Raw genomic sequence first — 22,690 nt, forward strand, 5'->3', positions numbered from 1 at the left:
AGACTGTGTTCCCTTAAACTTCCAAGAAAAACACTGATTGGGGCCAACTGAATAAAATATATAGTCAGCTTTATGGCTTTGGTACAAAGATAAAGAGAACTGATACAAATTTAAGTTGAACATTTTTCAATTTTGTTCACCTGTTTTGTGTGCTTCAGGGTTATGAAAGTAAGCAGGGTATGATAACTGTATGAAGAAATTTAGTGTGACTGGGGACATGGCGTGAGAATCAGAGTGTTCATTGTACAAGTGATGCTCTGGTGGAGAGGTCATTGAATTTCAGAGAAGAGACACCTGAATCAGCAGCACCATGAGGCAAGAGTAGGAGATAAGTGTCCAGAAAGACTTCTTCAATTTGAAAATGCCTGAGCTGAGTCTCTGTGGGAGGGAGGACTAGGGTGATGATTTCTAGCAAAGAAATATGAAAAAACAAGATGCAGAGACCTGAAAAAGTATGGCAAGTTTATTAATATCAGTAGGTGTCTGAATGCCCTGTAGGAAGGATTGTTTTGGAATGTGGTAAGAGAATGGAGTGTCCAGGAAAGAGTTATGTAAAAGGATGTGAGTTCAGTCTTAAAAGCAGACCTTTGACAATATAAGAGTGAACGAATGGAGAGATGGGGGAGCTGGCAGACTTAAAGCAACAAAACAAAATACAGACTTAGTCTGGATGTTGTGTCTATAGTCCAGGTGAAAATAAGGATGCCGTGCATTAAGGTATTGACAGACAAAGGGGAGACAAACCCAGGAGAGAGAGATTAAAGTGGTGGAACCAACTGGCAGGTGAGGAAGAGTACAGGATAGAAAGTGGCTCACACATTTCTGGGCTGGGTAACTCAGGACACAAAATAGCACACCCTGTCCCTTAACATCCTTCAAGAATATTTTTCTGTTTTCTTCTATCATCTCCTAAAGCTTTAAAAAAGCGTTACGTCTTAAAGCAATTTCTGAGAAAATATTAGGTGTCGGTTTCAGAAATCTGCGTAAATCTTATTTCACCCATCCACTCTCAGGTATGTTAGTACCTCTTCACTCTACATTAAAATTCAATTTCATCATTCTTTCTACATAAGATATACTTAAACCAGTGTGATGTTTGAGGCAAAAATGCATTTTTAAAAATACTTAACCTAAATTTAAGGATGTAGGTAAATGCTTTCAGATCAACTCACTGTAATACCTGACCTGAATCTCATTTGTGGACCTGAAGTCCATTTCTCTGGACTTCAGTTGCCTCATTTATAGAATAAGTATATGTTGGCTTAGAATTTTGTTCTTAATTATTGGAACACTGAGAATGGGTTTCAATTTCCAGAAAAATGAACATACCTATATATAAACAAATACCATTCAATTTCAGAGAGGACTCTGGATCTTTCTTAACGTCTGTTTATGAATCTCGAAATAAAAGCCTCAGAGTTACATGGTCTATGAAAGTCTTCCTAGCAATCTGTGCTAACTAGAATATGTATATGAAGAAGAACAAGCCAAGGAATAGGAGAGAGTCAGAGAAAGAGCAGAGTAAACTATGCTCCTATTCCTATCACGTCATTGCTATAATTGCCATGTCGATTGTTGTTATTATCTTCACTGTATATTTGCATTTATTACTGGGATTTTCCTTTCCTATAGATTCTGACCTCTTGCTGTGGCCTTTCTCTATTTCACTTGGAAAAGATCCTTTAACATTTCTTTAAGGCAGGTTTAGTCTTGGTGAACTCTTAGCTTTTGCTTTTCTGAGAAGTTATTTATTTCTCTTTCAATTTTAAATGAAATCTTGCTGGGTATCCGAAGTTACAGATTTATTCCATTCAGCTCATGTATTAAAATGCCACTCCCTTCTGGTTGGCCAAATTTCTCCATAAAAATTGGCTAATGGCCTAATGAGAGTTCCCTTCATATGATTTTTTTTTTGTTTTTCTTTTGCTGCCTTTAGAATTCTCTCTTGAACTTTGGCCATTTTAATTATGATACATCTTGCTGTGGGTCTCTTTGTTTGGGAGTCTGTGATTCCTGTACTTGCTTATATGTTTCCTTCTTCCAGTTTGGGACATTTTCAGCTGTAATTTCAGCAAATATTTTGTTGACTCTTTTCTCTCTCTCTTTTCCTTCTGGGAGTCCTATAACTTTGATGTTGGTTCATTTGATGTCTCAAGGTCCCTTGAACTGTTCTCATTTTAAAATTTGTATTTCTTTGGGCTGTTTTGATTGGATGATTTCCATTATTCTGTCATTCAGGTCACTTATGCTTTCTTCTGTATCACCTTATCTTCTGTTAATACCTTCTAGCATGTCTTCCATTTCAATTATTGTATTCTTCAGTTCTGACTGGTTCTTTTTTGAATTTTCTAGTTCCTTGTTAAAATTCTTGCTGTGTTCATCTATTTTTTTCGCTGGTTCGGCTAGCATTCTTATTGAATTTGGCAAAAAGTTCATTCAGGTTATTCCATAAAATGGGACAGAAAAATTCAAAGAACTTTTTGGCAGCCCAATATTATTAATGTTTTAAACTCTTTATCTGGTAAGTCGTTTATCTCTGTTTCATTAGTTGTTTTTTTTTTTTTTTTTTTCATTTATTCTTTAGTTTGAAACAAATTCCTCTGTCTTCTCATTTTGCTTAACTTTTGTTTCTGTGATGTTAGGTGAAACAGTTACCTATCTTAGTCTTGAAGGGGTGTCCTTGTGTGGCAGTGTTCCTGTACAGTCTGCATGTGCCCAGTGGCTTTGGCGGGAGAGCTGGATCTTAAGTGAGCACTAGTTTGTCTTCCCACAGGTGTGCTTTCAGATATCACATTGCTAGGACATATAAATGGATATGGAGGGACTAAAGCCACAGCCAAGCCTTCTCCTCTGCTCAGTGGCCAATAGCACATTACTGGGGAGGGAGAGATGTGTTCAGGTACCAAGCTGCTGGAGCAAAAGCCCTGAGGGTTGAGTCCAAGCTGGTTCTGTTCTCTGTTGGTGTGTGTCCTGGCTACTTCCAGCATTAGCCCCTCTGCCCTGGGGGGAGAGTGCTGGAGCTGGGGCCAGAGTGGGCAGTGAGCGTGGTCTGGGGGCATGTGCTGGGCTCTCATGAGTAATCAGTCAGAGTCCTAAGCAGTTTCTGTTTGCTTCCTCCACTTTGTTTCTGGAGTGAGCATGTATGCATGTACTCTTCACGAGCAGAGTCTGTATTTCTTACAGCCCTGCTATCAGTCCATCCCACGGGTTTGCAAACCAGCTAAGGGGACTCATCCTCCTGGTTTCCAATCCCAAGGCTGGATGCAACTGCTCACTCCCCAGGGAGGATCTCCCAGCCCAGGTAATCTCCTTCCTGGTCTGTGTCCCTCCTAGGGGCGTGGGTCCTAACCCAGTTGCTTCCCTTCCCCTCTGACCTGACTTTGTGTGAATCTTTGTAACAGCCTTGGGTGTCTAAGAGATTTTCTACCGGACTGCAGTTTGCTTTCAATGAGAATTGCTCCATGTATCGATGTAGCTTTGAAGTGCTCGTAGCAGGAGGTGAATTCGGCATCTTCCTACGTCACTGTCTTTATTTCTTCCTCATTATCATCTTGATTTAATCCAATAAATTTTAATACAAAGAGTACTGTCAGATTACCCTAAGTACTGGTGTCTCAGCCAGTTGCTTAATGTGCCTCTTTTTTTAACTTATCATCTTAAGGTAAAATCTATTTCATGTGTCTAAATGAAAACCTAATTAAACCAAACCAAACAGTTCTTTCCTTACCAACCAGAGAAGAGCACGTTTCTCCCCTTGAATCTGCATGTTATTTTAATAACATCTCTGACCAAAGGACACAGAAATACTTGTGGCAGGTCACACTGGTGAAGATATAGGGTGGGCCAGAAGTGTGCTTACGGGTAAAGAAAGATATTAAAAGGTGCTTTTGCATTTTGTTTTCTGACTTAATTAATCTGTCATTATGCATTATTATTTTAGTTACAAATATAGTTTGTAACTGTCAGATTGGAAAGATAGCTTTGAGAATGAAATGCTAGAGAACTTTGAGATGGTTTTTATGAAGATAAGATGCAGGAATTTAAAAATATGCCCTACATCTACACTTGTGTTTTCATTACTGCATAACAAAATGACGATGTGCATTTATTTTTTTTCTCCAAAGCTTAGCGCTATGAATCATTTTCCAACTTGGGAGTTTTCAAAATTGAATCAGTTTTAAACAACCCATATCAAGTTCTTATTTGGTTATTTCTTTGGTAGACTACAGTTTTCATCTCTGTAAATCTAAAGTTAGTTGCAACTTTGATATGATATTTAACTCTTGAATAAATGTTGTAAACAAATACAGTGACAGAATTATTTATGAATTTCAAAAGTTATATTTAGTATAAGATTTCTACCATTTTAGTAAGTTTGACATGTTGTGGTTTTTATTTTAAAATGGAAAATGTACTTGGTTTCTCAGGATTCCCAGGATTTAGAACAGTCAGTGAATCAACAAAACAAACAAGCAAGAAAAATCACTTATATGAAGAATACACAATCTATACAAGAATATGAAAATCACCAAGAAAAATGTTTCTCAGAGACTCTTTATATCCAGTTATCCAAAAGAAGCCATTTAAAACATTCAGTTCAGTTCAGTTCAGTTCAGTCGCTTAGTCGTGTCCGACTCTACAACCCCGTGAATCGCAGCACGCCAGGCCCATTTAAAACATTAACATTTCTTTATTCTGGGCACATTTGTGTTTGGTGTTGCAAATAGTAAGGGTGAAATTTTGTGCATACCTGAATGCAATCAGGTATTCAGGAAGGGATAGACTTAGAAGACTTGTACTGGAAGGAATAGACTTAATGGTTAAGGTCTGTGAAGCCAAGTTGCGATATATTCACACTGGCCACATCTCTTGCTGGTTGAGTGAAAATTGGCAAGTTACTTAATCTGAGCCTCAATTTTCTTAACTGTAAAATGAAAATAAGATTGCCTCTTTTTTATGAGATTGTTTTAAAGATTAAATGAGATGGCATGCATTACCCCTTTCTAATGGTGCTATAGAACCCTAGGGCTTTCCTGGTGGTACAAGTGGTAAGGAATCCACCTACCAGTGCAGGAGATGCGTGTTTGATCCCTGGAACAGGAAGATCCCTTGGAGAAGAAAATGGCAGTCTGCTCCAGTATTCTTGCCTGGGAAATTCCATGGACAGAGGAGCCTCGTGGGCTACAGTCCATGGGGTCACAAAAGAGTCAGACACGACTTAGCAATTAAACAACAGCAAATAGGACTTGAATGTTATTGAAATGTTCTCCATTCCTCCTGTTCCTCTTATAATGTAAACACAGAGACTTTACCTATCTCACCCATCATAGCATTTCTTAGAACATTGCATATACATTGTAAATATTGTTATAGATTTTGAGTCAATGGGTTATCCTTTAATACCAGGCTAAAAAGATTTTGTATTGTTTTCTATAGCAATGAGAGCTATTGAAAGATTTTAACTGCAAGGAGAGGTAGACTGTGGTGGTAGTGAAATAAGAATCAAGGAATAGAAAGCTAACAGCATATTAAACACATTGTTGGAAGTTGAGGTAGTGACCATTAGAGGGAGGAATAATTACTTAGATGTGATTTCATACAACTTTAGATAAATAAAGGTGAGTTTCAACTGTCCTCACCCTGAGATAAATAGCTCCATGTTAGCCACTATAATACTGTAAAGCAATTAGCCTCCAATTAAAATAAATAAATTAATTAAAAATAAAATAAAAAGATTAAAAAAAGAATTCATTAGAAAAAAAAAGTCTTGCCTTTTTGATTTAATACTTTATAAAGACCTCACCATTCCTAAAATTTTTTACTCCAAAAGCTAAGTTCCCAAAACTTTCCTTTTTAATTAGAATGTAATCATGGTTGCATGGAAAGAGCATGACTTGAGCTGAGTAGAACTACCACCGATTCATCAGGCTTCCTACTTTTGAGGAATGGGGGAAATGCTGAAGTGGCGTGGCTCTGTGCATGTTGTGGTCTCTCTTTGGAAGTTTGCACATCCAGTCTGTTCCAGCTTGGCCCTTATTTGGTTTGAATTTATTGACCAAAGGACAAAGGGGCCATTTCCCATTTTGCTCATGCATCTGAGCCAAGGCTCCAGTGCCCTTAAGAATTCAACAGGAGCTCTGAATTTTGCAAAGTTTTGCCAAGTTCAGAACAAGATGAAAAATGAGCCATGCTGAATAACTTGACCTTCTTATTTCTGGAGTTACTCAGTGTAAGAGAAATCTATGTAGTACTGCTTACATTCAAAGCTAAAGGTTTCCAGCTATCACAGCAGATGTACACTGATACACAACATCAGATCTTCCCTGTTCCTCTATTTGCCTGAATGGAGAGCAGTTTGTCTTAGTTTTTCCTAGTTAACCATAAGAGCAACATTCTTTTGGAAAACACCTTCCTTCACCAACTGTACTGTTAAGTCACTTGGAATTCTTTGCATCTTAGCAAGGAGTTTCTTTTAAAAAGTCCACAATTCACTGTATGTTTACCATTTTTCATCACAATAATTTGCTGTTTCATTGGCATAAATAAGAGGTGGTTTCCATCCCTGAGTTCACTTACGAAACCGCTTTGGAAATGACCACCACACAGGCATCTCCTGTCCATTGATACTTCCATTTTTAAAAGGACTGATAGTGAAGCTGAAACTCCAATACTTTGGCCACCTGATGTGAAGAACTGACTCATTGGAAAAGACCCTGGTGCTGGGAAAGATTGAAGGCAGGAGAAGGAGACAGAGGATGAGATGATTGGATGGCATCACTGATTCAATGGACATGAGTTTGAGTAAGATCAGAGAGTTGGTGATGGACAGGGAAGACTGGCGTGCTGCAGTCCATGGGGTCATAAAGAGTTGGACACGACTGAGAGACTGAACCGAACTGAGCTGAACCTTGTCTCCTCATGCCCCTACTTATCCAAATCAGATTTCATGGGACAGCCCCAAATCTCCTCCTCTCAAACTATCTTTACTCCCTTGCCCTCCTGCTTCCATGATATGTATCAGAACAAAATGTTGACCTTAGTTCAATCCAACAGTCATCTGTTCCATGCCTGAGCTCATCACCTGAGCAGGTGCCATAATCTCACCAGTGTAGTAAGTGACCCTTCTTTAAACACATGACCTTAAATATTGGGTGACCATTCAGCAATTTCTGGAAAGCCTACTGCAAGTTATTTTTCCCACCTACATCATTATTTTTATCCTTCTCATCCTTTTGTTATCTTAAATCTTCAGCATCTTTTTTCTTCTCATTCAGTCTTGGAAGATGTTTAATAAATGAAAATATTTGTTTTAATAACATAATTTTTAAAAACTTCTCTTTGAGACACATTGTAAATTTTATTTTGTATGCATTGACTCTATCAGAATGCCAAAGCACTCTCAGAAAATCATACATTCTAGTTGCAAACTAATGACAGTCAGTCATAGCATGAATTTTTCAGTAGGTCATTTGGTCACAAACCTGTTGTGACATACAGATGAAAACTACTCCCCTTCCTTCCACAAAATCTAGTCTCCACTTGCATGCCTACTGCTTCTGCACTCTACATATACATGATGGACAATCCACCCATTGTCAACTCAGTTAATCCACTGATCTTAACCCCTCTCACCTGCTCATTGGCATTGTTCTGGCCATTGTCTCCCAGTCACCCCAGTGGCTTCTGCACAGTCACTTTCTCCTTTTCTGCTAAATCAGTCATGTGGGCAAAGCTTTTAATAATTTCTTCTTTCTTGTTCTCACACAGTCTCCACCTAAAGCTAATTTCTATGCAACCCTTAACAGAAAATGTCCTGGATGAGTCATCTTCAGAAGCTTTTGTATTTTCCTACTTCCATTCTTCCTTGCATGGCTTCAATTTGGAAGTGAAATGACTGAGTCTTGTATAAACATTTAAGTCTTATGTAAACTTACATAAATGTTAAACTTTTAATAAGTTTTGAATTTTGAAGACAGTCTTTCCTTTCCACCCAGCTCCCTACAACCCAGTGACACATCCGTATGAGGTTCTCAGCCCCTGAGTCAAGTTCTCACTCTGCTTTGTGATTGGGGAGGAGGAGCATTTTGGAGGGGCTTGGCCACTGTCCTGGCATCCATGCTGTCTCCATCGTGACATGAAATGACAGGGGAGGAGGAGGACTTTCGGTTCCTTGTTTACTGGAAAGGGTGCTTTGGGAGGCTGGGTGATGTCCTGTGGTTTCTCTGTTCACATGGCTGCATTATCAGGAAGGAACTTGACCAAATAAAGATGAGACTCAGGAAAAAAGTGTCTTTATACCCTCCATAAAAATTTTACTAGTGTACTTTCTCACCCCAAAGGATTATTCCTTCATATTCTAAATGTATTGAAAGGGTTAATGAAAAAATGTTTATCTCACAGTGTGACAGAAGCTCTGTGATCTTAAATTGAACTTGACAAAGTTTTTAATAAGAATTAAATGAAAATTAGGAAGGATTCACATTTAATGCCTTTATCTACTTGAAATTTTATTCTATTTGTGATTATATTGTGATATTTGAAGGAAATAAGACCATAAACAAAGTAAACAGAATTTATCTACATTTGTTTCTCTATATTTCTGAAAATAATAGCACAGATTCATACCCATATATGTTCAGGCTTATATTTATCTGTATTTTTTCAACACATGCCCTAACTCTGTAGATTTAGAAATTTATAAATTATTTTTGAACAAGAATAACTAATTCATCCTCCATCCTGTAGCATGAATGCTAATGTACTTATGAGTATTGTTGATATTATAATTCCTCAAGAAGCCTAATATAAAAGTATACCTCATAATTAGCTTATCAAAGTAATATTTTATTTCAGTGTACTTTAACATATAATTCAAAACTCTGTCTGTCAATCTGCAGATAAAATGGGTAAAAAAACCCTTTACTGTGTTTGATGAATTTTTTAATAATTCTGGAAGGCATTGAACTAGGAACAAATACAGCTTCTTTTAGCAAACTGAAAGCTGATGGTCGCATCTGTGGAGTTTGTGACCTATTCTTTGCATGTAATCTATTTGACAGTTTACTTACTTGACCAGATAACTGTACACAACATCTGAGATCAACCTTTAAAAGTGAATTAAACATCACCATGTTGCCATCTTTTATAAGTAAAAATACCCTTGCACAAAAATCCAGCCTTGGAAGATGTTTAATACATGAAAATATTTGTTTCAATAATTTATAATTTTTAAAAATTTCTCTTTGAGACACATCTTAAATTTTATTTTGTATGTATTGACTCTATCAGAATGCCAAAGCACTCTCAGAAAGCCATATATTCCAGTTGCAAACTAATGACAGTCATAGCATGAATTTTTCAATTGGTCATTTGGTCATAATCTATACTGGCCAATATTCTGATAAATGTTCTGAAAATAACAGAACCACACTGGAAAAAAAATTAAGTGGGAAAAAATTAAGTATTAATGAGAAGGAGAAGCAGCTGGAAGGATTTTAAGTGTGTTCATCCACTTTGGAAAACAGATTTAAATTCTTAAAATTAAATGCATGCAGTATTTCTTGTTATTCAGAAATTCTATCTATCTTTGAGGATACACTCACAACTGCTTATTTGCATTAGGATTTGAAGACAAAGATTCTGTAGCAGAACTGTCTGAATATTAAAAGAAATTGAAACAAAAAGCAAAATCCACAAAGAGCTGAAAGAATAAATGAAGCATGAAATTTTGACTCATTATATTTAAAATTGAAATAGAAATATTACTCAGCAATGAATATGAATAAAACATAGCTACATGAAAGATTAAAATTTAATAGTAGAACATATTTTAAAGTAAATGTGTTTATTTTACAAGATTATATAGATTATAATTCATTTACATGAATATTAAAATATGCAAAATAAAGAAGTGCCTTATTCGGGGATACAAACATACTTCATAATATTCTAACAATGAGCAATTGTTATAAATGCAGAATTGAGAATAGTGGAAGAAGGGAGGGAGAGTGAAACAAAATATTCAGGTGTCTATTGTGTTTTTACTTTATACCTTATATATAATTTGTAAATATTACTTTGTAGCTATTTTGTATTTAGGGTTTCCCCGGTGGCACTGATGGTAAAGCACTCACCTGCCAATGCAGGAGATGTAAGAGATGCAGGTTCAATCCCTGGAGAAGGGCACAGCAACCCACTCCAGTATTCTTGCCTGGAGAATCCCTTGGATAGAGGAGCCTGGAGGGCTGCAGTCCATGGGGTCACAAAGAATCAGACATAAATGAAGTGACTTAGTACACAGCACAGCACATTTTGTGTTTAAGAAAAATAAATTAAGCAAGTTTCTCTATTTAGGTTTGCAATCTGAGCTAAATATTCTCAAGGATAAGGAAACATTTCCCTACTGCATGATTTGATCTCCTATACTTTCTTATTTTCTGTCCTCTAGGCTGATGTTCAGCTATTGCAGGAACATCAACCAGAGATCAAGAGAACAGGGATTGGATTCTCTTCTACTGAGATGATTAATTTCCTGATGCAGTGTTCTATTAATAGATTTCAAAGAACTGTCCAATAGCACACACTTACTCTTTAGTATTATGCTTTGCTTTTCCTTTCCATTACACAAGTTGACAATAGGATTGAAGTGGTAAGTCCCTAAATGTCTTTCTCTTCCCTGTGGGCCAATCAGATCAGGTCAGTTTAAAGGGTTAGATTGTTCACTTGACCCATCACTATGTGCTGCAGGAAACAAAAAGCACCAGTTGAAAAAGTGTGGAGGATGTGCAGGCAGCTACTTCTAACACTATTAATAGAAAAACAACTCATTGTGGGTGGAGTAGCAGATTGCCTCCTGTGCTGGACAAGTATCTGGATATTCTCAGGTCCCATTTCCCTCTGGACTCTGCTCTGTATTTTTGCAGAACAGGAATCTGCAGATAGCATTTACCAGCCTCCTATGAAAACTCAATTCATATTAGGTTCTGTAAATAAGAGGCACTAGTGAGAAAAGGTAGGGGAATTGGATTACAGTATTGTGGTGGATATGTTGAGAGTTGTGTGATTCTTGACCACAGGAATCTGGTAGAGGTCATACCTTTGATAGATCCCCACTTTGATGGATATGACCCCTCTTCAGCAATCCAGGAGTGACTGTGACAAATGATTCTAGTAACAGCACAGCAGCAGGTGCAGGCTAAAGGGTTCAAGCCCAGTAGTTCTAGCAGCCTCACATCATGGTGTCATGCCTTCTTCCTTTTGCTTCCGTAGCTTCCTCGTGTGGAAGTTGTGAAAGTCACTGTGACAGCAGTAGGTTTTCCACATCTTCTCACTGTTGAGGTTGTGCCAGTACATAGTGATGTTATATAATGGGCATGTCTTGTCATGATCATTACAAACACCAGTGTCTGAAATGTAAGTATGAAGTTGTACTGAATCAGCAGAGGATACTTAGGAAAGGTCATCTAAAGATAAAGTTATGCTTCCTTTAGGAGATCCATTAAAAGATTCTCCATCAGCCTCATCCAATCCTCTGAAACTAGAGTCTTTTAACATATCCAGCTCAGCTAACATGTGCACATAAAATGCAGTCTGACTGAAGGAAGGATAAAATCTTTCATCTCAAGTACTCAGAAAGGCTCAACAAAAGATAACAGAAAAAGATGATCAAGTGAAAGGTACAGAAGAAGATCTCGTAGATACCTTCTTTGAAGCTGAAATGCAAAAGGACATTTGTCATGACCTACTGTGCTGTGCACTTCTCTCAAAGATGAAGAAGGATTCCTAAGGGCTTTGTGTGAGGTCTTCTTGTATTTATTGCTACCTCCTGGAGATTTCCAGAACAAGATCATGTGATCTTTGTCAGGAAAATCCTTGCATGGGAAATCCTTCTTCCATTAATAAATCAACTCAATGTCCTGATTATATTAATCAATATATCTTATGGATGATCTGTGATTCTGATTGAAAGTATGAGGACTTTATTAACATCATTAAATTGAGCGACAATATTGGAGAGCTAGAAGCTGTCAGAAGTAAAGCAGCAGAAGAATTACAGTATCTTCGATCTCTAGATACAGCTGGTAATGATATCAACACCATGAAAAATCAAATAAATAGCTTATTATTTGTAAAGAAGTATGTGGTTCAAAAATACAATGGTTGCAGTCAGACAAAGAAATGAATGTTGAAACTGGCAGCAGATTTTGGGAAACTTTGCATAGTTCCCCTGGACAGCATTCTTTTTTATTTTATGTTATTATTATTATTTTTTTACTTTACAATATTGTATTGGTTTTGCCATACATCAACATACATTCTTATAGGCAGTGTGAACTCCAATTTTTTAAAGATTACATGCAGCAAACTGGAGGTCAGGCACATCTCTTCTTCTGAATGACAGTGAAAGGATACCAGGTTATAGACCAGTAGCAGCTAGAAGTTTTATCAAGTCAACAGAGAGATGGAAAACATCAAACCAACCACACCAAAGATTTTAAGTGCAGCTTCTGTTGGAATTTATGAACAATATTTATTAGAAAGGCATCTCCAAGAGTTACTGTTGATGATTATTTGGTGGGAAAGTTAGTAAACACTTTGAATCATGAAGATCAAACCCATGAAATCTCTAATCACATTCAAAGGAAAGTTTATGAATTGATCCCACCTCCTTCTTTTTGTTCCTTACTCTTCCAAAACCTATGTAGCCAATTCCTTGTGTTAAATTCATGTTTTGAAACTATTACTGGGTAGGGAGAGGGTCAAAGAAGATCTTCCTTTGTGGACCTTGGCTCTTGGTACGGACACAAAGAAGAATCTGAGGTCTTACCTGTGGCACAAACAAGTTTATTGAAAAATAACAGAAAAAGCAGAAAAAACAGAAAAAGCACCTCAAGGGAGAATTGGACCCAGCCAAGGGAGGCACTGGCACAGGGATGATGAGGTAGGAGGTAAGGGGGTTTTAAACACAGGGCTTTTACATATTCATATAGGTGGGCGTGAACTGACAGTTTTTTTTTTTTATTTTATTTTTAAACTTTACAATATTGTATTAGTTTTGCCAAATATCGAAATGAATCCGCCACAGGTATACCCGCGTTCCCCATCCTAAACCCTCCTCCCTCCTCCCTCCCCTACCCTCCCTCTGGGTCGTCCCAGTGCACCAGCCCCAAGCATCCAGTACCGTGCATCGAACCTGGACTGGCGACTCGTTTCATACATGATATTATACATGTTTCAATGCTATTCTCCCAAATCTCCCCACCCTCTCCCTCTCCCACAGAGTCCATAAGACTGATCTATACATCGGTGTCTCTTTTGCAGTCTCGTACACAGGGTTATTGTTACCATCTTTCTAAATTCCATATATATGTGTTAGTATACTGTATTGGTGTTTTTCTTTCTGGCTTACTTCACTCTGTATAATAGGTTCCAGTTTCACCCATCTCATTAGAACTGACCCAAATGTATTCTTTTTAATGGCTGAGTAATACTCCATTGTGTATATGTACCACTGCTTTCTTATCCATTCATCTGCTGATGGGCATCTAGGTTGCTTCCATGTCCTGGCTATTATAAACAGTGCTGCAATGAACATTGGGGTACACGTGTCTCTTTCCCTTCTGGCTTCCTCAGTGTGTATGCCCAGCAGTGGGATTGCTGGATCATAAGGCAGTTCTATTTCCAGTTTTTTAAGGAATCTCCACACTGTTCTCCATAGTGGCTGTACTAGTTTGCATTCCCACCAACAGTGTAAGAGAGTTCCCTTTTCTCCACACCCTCTCCAGCATTTATTGCTTGTAGACTTTTGGATCGCAGCCATTCTGACTGGCATGAAATGGTACCTCATGGTGGTTTTGATTTGGATTTCTCTGATAATGAGTGATGTTGAGCATCTTTTCATGTGTTTGTTAGCCATCTGTATGTCTTCTTTGGAGAAATGTCTATTTAGTTCTTTGGCCCATTTTTTGATTGGGTCATTTATTTTTCTGGAGTTGAGCTGTAGGAGTTGCTTGTATATTTTTGAGATTAGTTGTTTGTCCGTTGCTTCATTTGCTATTATTTTCTCCCATTCTGAAGGCTGCCTTTTCACCTTGCTAATAGTTTCCTTTGTTGTGCAGAAGCTTTTAAGTTTAATTAGGTCCCATTTGTTTATTTTTGCTTTTATTTCCAATATTCTGGGAGGTGGGTCATAGAGGATCCTGCTGTGATGTATGTCGGAGAGTGTTTTGCCTATGTTCTCCTCTAGGAGTTTTATAGTTTCTGGTCTTACATTTAGATCTTTAATCCATTTTGAGTTTATTTTTGTGTAAGGTGTTAGAAAGTGTTCTAGTTTCATTCTTTTACAAGTGGTTGACCAGTTTTCCCAGCACCACTTGTTAAAGAGATTGTCTTTAATCCATTGTATATTTTTGCCTCCTTTGTCAAAGATAAGGTGTCCATAGGTGCGTGGATTTATCTCTGGGCTTTCTATTTTGTTCCATTGATCAATATTTCTGTCTTTGTGCCAGTTCCATACTGTCTTGATAACTGTGGCTTTGTAATAGAGCCTGAAGTCAGGTAGGTTGATTCCTCCAGTTCCATTCTTCTTTTTCAAGATAGCTTTGGCTATTCAAGGTTTTTTGTATTTCCATACAAATTGTGAAATTATTTGTTCTAGCTCTGTGAAGAATACCTTTGGTAGCTTGATAGGGATTGCGTTCAATCTATAAATTGCTTTGGGTAGTATACTCATTTTCACTATATTGATTCTTCCAATCCATGAACATGGTATATTTCTCCACCTATTAGTGTCCTCTTTGATTTCTTTCACCAGTGTTTTATAGTTTTCTATATATAGGTCTTTAGTTTCTTTAGGTAGATATATTCCTAAGTATTTTATTCTTTCTGTTGCAATGGTGAATGGAATTGTTTCCTTAATTTCTCTTTCAGTTTTCTCATTATTAGTGTATAGGAATGCAAGGGATTTTTGTGTGTTGATTTTATATCCTGCAACTTTACTATAATCATTGATTAGTTCTAGTAATTTTCTGGTGGAGTCTTTAGGGTTTTCTATGTAAAGGATCATGTCATCTGCAAACAGTGAGAGTTTTACTTCTTCTTTTCCAATTTGGATTCCTTTTATTCCTTTTTCTGCTCTGATTGCTGTGGCCAAAACCTCCAAAACTATGTTGAATAGTAATGGTGAAAGTGGGCACCCTTGTCTTGTTCCTGACTTTAGAGGAAATGCTTTCAATTTTTCCCCATTGAGGATAATGTTTGCTGTGGGTTTGTCATATATAGCTTTTATTATGTTGAGGTATGTTCCTTCTATTCCTGCTTTCTGGAGAGTTCTTATCATAAATGGGTGTTGAATTTTGTCAGGCTTTCTCTGCATCTATTGAGATAATCATATGGTTTTTGTTTTTCAATTTGTTAATGTGGTGTATAACATTGATTGATTTGCGGATATTGAAGAATCCTTGCATCCCTGGGATAAAGCCCACTTGGTCATGGTGTATGATCTTTTTAATGTGTTGTTGGATTCTGATTGCTAGAATTTTGTTAAGGATTTTTGCATCTATGTTCATCAGTGATATTGGCCTGTAGTTTTCTTTTTTTGTGGGTTCTTTGTCAGGTTTTGGTATTAGGGTGATGGTGGCCTCATAGAATGAGTTTGGAAGTTTACCTTCCTCTGCAATTTTCTGGAAGAGTTTGAGCAGGATAGGTGTTAGCTCTTCTCTAAATTTTTGGTAGAATTCAGCTGTGAAGCCGTCTGGACCTGGGCTTTTGTTTGCTGGAAGATTTTTGATTACAGTTTCAATTTCCATGCTTGTGATGGGTCTGTTAAGATTTTCTATTTCCTCCTGGTCCAGTTTTGGAAAGTTGTACTTTTCTAAGAATTTGTCCATTTCTTCCACGTTGTCCATTTTATTGGCATATAATTGTTGATAGTAGTCTCTTATGATCCTTTGTATTTCTGTGTTGTCTGTTGTGATCTCTCCATTTTCATTTCTAATTTTATTGATTTGATTTTTCTCCCTTTGTTTCTTGATGAGTATGGCTAATGGTTTGTCAATTTTATTTATCCTTTCAAAGAACCAGCTTTTGGCTTTGTTGATTTTTGCTATGGTCTCTTTTGTTTCTTTTGTATTTATTTCTGCCCTAATTTTTAAGATTTCTTTCCTTCTGCTAACCCTGGGGTTCTTCATTTCTTCCTTTTCTAGTTGCTTTAGGTGTAGGGTTAGGTTATTTATTTGACTTTTTTCTTGTTTCTTTAGGTATGCCTGTATTGCTATGAACTTTCCCCTTAGGACTGCTTTTAAAGTGTCCCACAGGTTTTGAGTTGTTGTGTTTTCATTTTCATTAGTTTCTATGCAAATTTTGATTTCTTTTTTGATTTCTTCTGTGATTTGTTGGTTATTCAGCAGGGTGTTGTTCAGCCTCCATATGTTGGAATTTTTAATAGTTTTTCTCCTGTAATTGAGATCTAATCTTACTGCATTGTGGTCAGAAAAGATGCTTGGAATGATTTCTATTTTTTTGAATTTACCAAGGCTAGATTTATGGCCCAGGATGTGATCTATCCTGGAGAAGGTTCCATGTGCACTTGAGAAAAAGGTGAAATTCATTGTTTTGGGATGAAATGTCCTATAGATATCAATTAGGTCTAACTGGTCTATTGTATCATTTAATATTTCTGTTTCCTTGTTAATTTTCTGTTTAGTTGATCTATCCATAGGTGTGAGTGGGGTATTAAAGTCTCCCACTATTATTGTGTTATTGTTAATTTCTCCTTTCATACTTGTTAGCATTTGTCTTACATATTGCGGTGCTCCCGTGTTGGGTGCATATATATTTATAATTGTTATATCTTCTTCTTGGATTGATCCTTTGATCAATAGGTAGTGACCATCTTTGTCTCTTTTCACAGACTTTGTTTTAAAGTCTATTTTATCTGATATAAGTATTGCTACTCCTGCTTTCTTTTGGTCACTATTTGCATGGAAAATCTTTTTCCAGCCCTTCACTTTCAGTCTGTATGTGTCCCCTGTTTTGAGGTCGGTCTCTTGTAGACAACATATGTAGGGGTCTTGTTTTTGTATCCATTCAGCCAGTCTTTGTCTTTTGGTTGGGGCATTCAACCCATTTACATTTAAGGTAATTACTGATAAGTATGATCCTGTTGCCATTTACTTTATTGTTTTGGGTTCGAGTTTATACACTGTTTTTGTGTTTCCTGTCTAGAGAATATCCTTTAGTATTTGTTGGAGAGCTGGTTTGGTGGTGCTGAATTCTCTCAACTTTTGCTTGTCTGAGAAGCTTTTGATTTCTCCTTCATATTTGAATGAGATCCTTGCTGGGTACAATAATCTGGGCTGTAGGTTATTTTCTTTCATCACTTTAAGTATGTCTTGCCATTCCCTCCTGGCTTGAAGAGTTTCTATTGAAAGATCAGCTGTTATCCTAATGGGAATTCCCTTGTGTGTTATTTGTTGTTTTTCCCTTGCTGCTTTTAATATTTGTTCTTTGTGTTTGATCTTTGTTAATTTGATTAATATGTGTCTTGGGGTGTTTCACCTTGGGTTTATCCTGTTTGGGACTCTCTGGGTTTCTTGGACTTGGGTGATTATTTCCTTCCCCATTTTAGGGAAGTTTTCAACTATTATCTCCTCAAGTATTTTCTCATGGTCTTTCTTTTTGTCTTCTTCTTCTGGGACCCCTATGATTCGAATGTTGTAGCGTTTAATATGTCCTGGAGGTCTTTGAGATTGTCCTCATTTCTTTTAATTCGTTTTTCTTTTATCCTCTCTGATTTATTTATTTCTACCATTCTATCTTCTAATTCACTAATCCTATCTTCTGCCTCTGTTATTCTACTATTTGTTGCCTCCAGAGTGTTTTTAATTTCATTTATTGCATTATTCATTTTATATTGACTCTCTTTTATTTCTTCTAGGTCCTTGTTAAACCTTTCTTGCATCTTCTTGATCTTAGTCTCCAAGCTATTTATCTGTGATTCCATTTTGATTTCAAGATTTTGGATCAATTTCACTATCATTATTCGGAATTCTTTATCAGGTAGATTCCCTATCTCTTCCTCTTTAGTTTGGTTTGGTGGGCTTTTATCCTGTTCCTTTATCTGCTGGGTATTCCTCTGTCTCTTCATCTTGTTTAAATTGCTGAGTTTGGGGTGTCCTTTCTGTATTCTGGCAGTTTGTGGAGTTCTCTTTATTGTGGCGTTTCCTCACTCTGTGTGGGTTTGTACAGGTGGCTTGTCAAGGTTTCTTGGTTAGGGAAGCTTGTGTCGGTGTTCTGGTGAGTGGAGCTGTATTTCTTCTCTCTCCTTTCGAAGACTTGGGTTGCTTTTCTGGGTGCCTGATGTCCTCTGCCGGCTTTCAGAAGTTGTTTTGTGGAATTTACTCGGCGTTTAAATGTTCTTTTGATGAATTTGTGGGGGAGAAAGTGTTCTCCCTGTCCTACTCCTCCGCCATCTTAGCTCCTCCCTCTGAACTGACAGTTTTGATTGACAGTTGCAAGTTATGTAACAACAGGCTCCACTGTGCTTGTCTTTCCCATAATGTAGTCTGTTATAATCAGATGTATGTATGTATAGAATATTTATGAACCCTTAATGGGCTCCTGGCTGCCTAAGGTCACTTGAGGACACAGCTGTGCTTCAAGGGCACGAGTGCCCGGCTGGAGAAGCCCTGTGGTTAGTTGTATCCACTGTATGCCTAGGGCACATGGGCAGTAGTTGGATAAGTCTCTGTGATTATTTTGTAGCATATCTGTGAGCTCTCCTGGGCCTTACAGGAGATTGAGAGTGTGTCTGGGGTGAGGTTTAGAGATCGGCTTGCATCCTTTTCCCACTAGGTCACTCCTCAGTTGCTCACGTCTAACTTCTTAACAGAAGTACCTGGTCTGTTTTCATTTCCCTTAACCAGGCTCAGATGATGTCACTGACATTTTCTGTTCCAGTTGGGCTAAGGCTCTTGCAGCACCATTTTGCCTCGGTCTGAGAAGTGAAGGCATCTGCCTGCAAGTGAGAATAGGTATTTGGGTGTAAAAAAACAAAACAAAACAAACTAGAAACTGGAGAGTGCTTTGTGGATGTGTCCTTCTTAGTATCTCTTTACTCTATATAGTGAATTACTAGGAACTAAGAAGCCATATACACTATGACTATATCCCCCAAAACAAATGGCAGCAAAATATTTGATGTAAGATTGGTGTTATTTTTACAGTATGAGGTTGAATTTTTTTAAAAAAATTCAAATAAATATCTTTTCAGTTCAGTTCAGTTCAGTTCAGTCATTCAGTCATGTCCGACTCTTTGCGACCCCATGAATCGCAGCACGCCAGGCCTCCCTGTCCATCACCAATTCACGTCCATCGAGTCAGTGATGCCATCCAGCCATCTCATCCTCTGTCATCCCCTTCTCCTCCTGCCCCCAATCCTCCCAGCATCAGAGTCTTTTTCCAATGAGTCAGCTCTTCACATGAGGTGGCCAAAGTACTGGAGTTTCAGCTTTAGCATCATTCCTTCCAAAGAAATCCCAGGGCTCATCTCCTTCAGAATGGACTGGTTGGATCTCCTTGCAGTCCAAGGGACTCTCAAGAGTCTTCTCCAACACCAGAGTTCAAAAGCATCAGTTCTTCGGTGCTCAGCCTTCTTCACAGTCCAACTCTCATATCCATACATGACCACTGGAAAAACCATAGCCTTGACTAGACGAACCTTTGTTGGCAAAGTAATGTCTCTGCTTTTCAATATGCTATCTAGGTTGGTTATAACTTTCCTTCCAAGGAGTAAGTGTCTTTTAATTTCATGGCTGCAGTCACCATCTGCATTGATTTTGGAGCCCCAAAAAATAAAGTCTGACACTGTTTCCACTGTTTCCCCATCTATTTCCCATGAAGTGATGGGACCAGATGCCATGGTCTTTGTCTTCTGTATGTTGAGCTTTAAGCCAACTTTTTCACTCTCCTCTTTCACTTTCATCAAGAGGCTCTTTAGTTCTTCTTCACTTTCTTCCATAAGGGTGGTGTCATCTGCATATCTGAGGTTATTGATATTTCTCCTGGCAATCTTGATTCCAGCTTGTGCTTCTTCCAGCCCAGCATTTCTCAAGATGTACTCTGCATAGAAGTTAAATAAGCAGGGTGACAATATACAGTCTTGACATACTCCTTTTCCTATTTGGAACCAGTCTGTTGTTCCATGTCCAGTTCTAACTGTTGCTTCCTGATCGGCATACAGATTTCTCAAGAGGTAGGTCAGGTGGTCTGGTATTCCCATCTCTTTCAGTATTTTCCATGGTTTATTGTGATCCACACAAAGGCTTTGGCATAGTCAATAAAGCAGAAATAGATGTTTTTCTGGAACTCTCTTGCTTTTTCCATGATCCAGCAGATGTTGGCAATTTGATCTCTGGTTCCTCTGCCTTTTCTAAAATCAGCTAGAACATCTGGAAGTTCACGGTTCACGTATTGCTGAAGCCTGGCTTGGAGAATTTTGAGCATTACTTTACTAGCATGTGAGATGAGTGCAATTGTGTGGTAGTTTGAGCATTCTTTGGCATTGCCTTTCTTTGGGATTGGAATGAAAACTGACCTTTTCCAGTCCTGTGGCCACTGCTGAGTTTTCCAAATTTGCTGGCATATAAACAGAGGTTTTGAACATAATGATGATTAAAATGATTAGAAAACTTTTGAACTCTTCCTAAGCTACATCTCTAGGCTTAATAATATTATTCTGTGAAACTAAAGTCTGATAATTATAATGAATTTGGCATTGAAAAATAGATTTCATAATTTGACCATAAAAATTCATTATTTCAAGACAAGAATCAATGATGTGTACATTACCTCCCTTAGGAGACATTGACAATCAAGAATGAAATTAATAAGTGATTGTCTCTATTTTTGTATAATCTATTCTAGGGCTCTCTACTTTAGATTATTTTTAAAATCTAATTCCCCTTAAGTTTGTAGGCATCAAACCCCTTCCTATTATATGTAGTAAGGGTCTTACACACAAAGGGAGGGGCAAGTTCTAAAACTAATCCTTGAGTGTGATTTTAATTTCTGCTACTGTTTTCCAACCTTAAAAATGTTCACATATCTTTCTATTTCTGCAGGGTAAGTGAGAATAGGGGAAATCATGACAAAGTGCTATTTGTGGGCAAGTTTTGGGAAAGCATAAAAAGCATGGGAGTTACTGAAGCTGGAACCTACTTGTCTACTCTTTTCACAGAATCATCTAAAAATAGCATGCGTGACAACATATCTCCAAAGAGATGTATTAGTAAAGATATTCTGGAATTCTATCCAAGTTCATGAGAATCTTTAAAGATGGGGGATTTCTGAACACAGAAGATTCTGAATTCCCAAACATTGTATTCAGAAACACTTAAGCCCTAAAAGTCAGAACTGTAAAAATAGTGACATGAAGTGAGGAGCAATGGATAAAAAAATAGCACAACCGGGATCAGTGGCAAGAAATGTCAGGAAGTAGAAGTACAGTTAAATAAGAAGAACCTCATTGAATACTTTAAATCAATGAGGAACAGCCACTGAGATCATTAAAATCTTCCATAATGGTTACATTTTTCCTATAAACTTGAGCAAACCCAAACTAAAAAGCCAACAAGAAAGATCACTTTAGTTTCTGAGCATAGTAAACTGTGATATCACAGTTAAAATTTTTGGACATGAGCTAAATAGCATAAAAAGTAAAATACTGCACGTCTTCCATTCTCCCCATCTCCTACCCCCAAGACTCTTAGTTCTGTGCTACCAGTGTGAGTTAATTCTTGCTGGGGATGACCAAGGAAGGTTGCAGAGAGATGATTATGTTTGAACTTGGTCTTTAAAAACATACAGAGCTTGGAAAGTATGAGAAGAAAAGGCAAATCAAGTAGCACACACTTTAAGGGAAACATAAGCAGTATTGTTTTACGAAAAGAGTCAGTACCTGTTTGGGAAATACGGGAAGTGCCTGAAACAGGAAGAGAAAGAGGATAGAAAATATTTATCTTTTTATTTTGAGGGCAGGACATGGAATTTGGGACAAATTGATAAGGAATCTAAGGATCCCGGAGAGTATGTCAGCAGTGAAAGAGTGAAGACATTCTGGTAGTCACATTGAGTGTTAATATTTTAAGGTTAGGAACAAAAGTATCTGCTGTATTAGAAGGAATTACCTGGAGGGGAATATTCTAGATAAGTTACTTCTTTTATGGTCATGCGTTCTTTCTGAAGCAAGAAACATAATACGATGTAACCGAATGAGCACGAAAAGAATGCGGCCAAAGCCAGAGAACTGAAATACTTGGCATCCACTGACTTGCCTGTCTGTATGTTTGAAATATTCTGGATTTATCAAAAGATAAAAGAAACGTTATCAAAAGATAGAAGAAAGTAGATATGTAAAATCATCAGAAAATTTAGGTCGAATTATCAGAACTCATCAAAATCCCCTGTAGTTCAGGTGGTAAAAAATCTGCCTGCAGTGCAGGAGACCCAGGTTCAATCCCTCGGTTGGGGAGATCCCCTAGAGAAGGGAATGGTGACCCACTCCAGTATACTCACCTAGAGATTTACATGGAAACACCATGGGATTGCAAAAAGTCAGACATGACTGAGCAACTTTCATTTATTCATCCATCAAAACTCGAGGAAGGAAATGGTCTCTCAAATCAGACCCTAT

The 22,690-nt window shown here is 37.6% G+C and overlaps 1 pseudogene; it reads left to right on the forward strand.

Annotated features, from left to right (window-relative positions):
- Positions 1–217: 217 nt before the first annotated feature.
- On the forward strand, positions 218–12,750 carry LOC113879036 (annotated as a pseudogene).
- The last annotated feature ends 9,940 nt before the right edge of the window (positions 12,751–22,690 follow it).

The sequence above is a fragment of the Bos indicus x Bos taurus genome, chromosome 20 (genome assembly GCF_003369695.1).
Source record: "Bos indicus x Bos taurus breed Angus x Brahman F1 hybrid chromosome 20, Bos_hybrid_MaternalHap_v2.0, whole genome shotgun sequence".
Lineage (NCBI taxonomy): Eukaryota > Metazoa > Chordata > Mammalia > Artiodactyla > Bovidae > Bos > Bos indicus x Bos taurus.